The sequence below is a fragment of the Otolemur garnettii genome, unplaced genomic scaffold (genome assembly GCF_000181295.1).
Source record: "Otolemur garnettii isolate 467f Iridium unplaced genomic scaffold, OtoGar3 scaffold00018, whole genome shotgun sequence".
NCBI classification, from domain to species: domain Eukaryota; kingdom Metazoa; phylum Chordata; class Mammalia; order Primates; family Galagidae; genus Otolemur; species Otolemur garnettii.
Window position 1 is genome coordinate 21789740 of NW_003852413.1, and position 1585 is coordinate 21791324.

Genomic DNA, 1585 nt, shown 5'->3' on the forward strand with positions numbered 1-1585 from the left:
AAATGGATGGATGGGCTCGGTGCCTGTGGCTCAAGTGGCTAAGGCGCCAGCCACATAAAACTAAGGTGGCAGGTTCGAATCCAGCCTGGACCCGCCAAACAACAATGCAGCTGTAACCAAAAAATAGTCAGGCGTAGTGGCGGGCGCCTGTGGTCCCAGCTACTTGGGAGGCTGAGGCAGGAGACTCGCTTGAGCCCGGGACTTGGAGGTTGCTGTGAGCTGTAGTGCCACGGCACTCTACCCAGGACGATAGCTTGAGGCTCTGCCTCAAAAAAAAAAAAAAAAATGGATGGATGGAGAAATATGATAGAACACTGTGAAATTCTAGCTGCAGACATGGTTGCATCGTAGTGTTCTTTTTCTGGGCCAAAGGGGTTGTTTGCTTCGACCTCACTCTCCCTTTTATGGACTTTGTCTTAGGAGCTGAAAGCACACCGTTGAACAGTGCACCTTTCAGCAAACAAAGTGAGCGATGGAAAGTGCAAACCATCAACCCTGAGTGCAAGCAATGGCAGGCTGAAGGCAATTACAAATCAGGAGAAACTGCTTATTTCAGCCAAAATGGAGTACATAAATGTTCTGGAAAGGATTGTTTTGTTCCAGTGTTGGTAAAGCTAGTGCACCAAGGCTTGGCATGCCCCCTGTTGGTCTTAGCTGGCATTTAGTAAAAAGAGGAATGTGAGAGAAACTTAACTGCTGCAGCTTTTTCTCCAACATAGGCATGCAGGGGTAGGGCCCTTTTGCAAAAATTCTCTCTTAAGGAGGCATGAAATGAGTCAGAGGTAGATTCATTGGACTATCCCTGGGTCATAACCTGACTCATCCACAAATTCTGACATTCCTTTTTGAAGAAGTGGAATAGAAATACTTTCCTAATGAGAGAGCTAGAATGATGTGGACTTAATTCCTTTTAGCAAGTATGTAGCCACAAAAAACAAATCAACCACTAAAACTTCTCTTCAGCAATCTCTAACCCCACCTCCCAGTTTAAACTGTAATCTTTAAATGTCCGTCAATAGAAAACTGGTTAAATGAATATAGTATATGGGCTCGGCGCCTGTGGCTCAAGTGGCTAAGGCGCCAACCAAAAACACCTAAGGTGGTGGGTTCGAATTCAGCCCGGGCCCGCCAAACAACAATGACGGCTGCAACCAAAATAGCTGGGCATTGTGTCAGGCGCCTGTGGTCCCAGCTACTTGGGAGGCTGAGGCAGGAGACTCGCTTGAGCCCAGGAGTTGGAGGTTGCTGTGAGCTGTGAAGCCACAGCACTCTACCCAGGGTGACAGCTTGAGGCTCTGTCTTAAAATATATATATACACTATATCTACACATTGGAAAATAAGGCAGTTCCTATATGCCTTACAGACATGGAACAATCTGTTAGGTGTATTAATAACTAAAAAATAAGGACTGGTGAAAGAGCGGGACATCCAGCTTCCAGTTTGGGTACTGTCAGCAACCAAAGAGTGAATTAAATATGGGTGATATTGAGAAAGGCAAGAAGATTTTTGTTCAGAAGTGTGCCCAGTGCCATACTGTGGAAAAAGGAAGCAAGCACATCTCCATGGTCTCTTTGAGAGGAAGA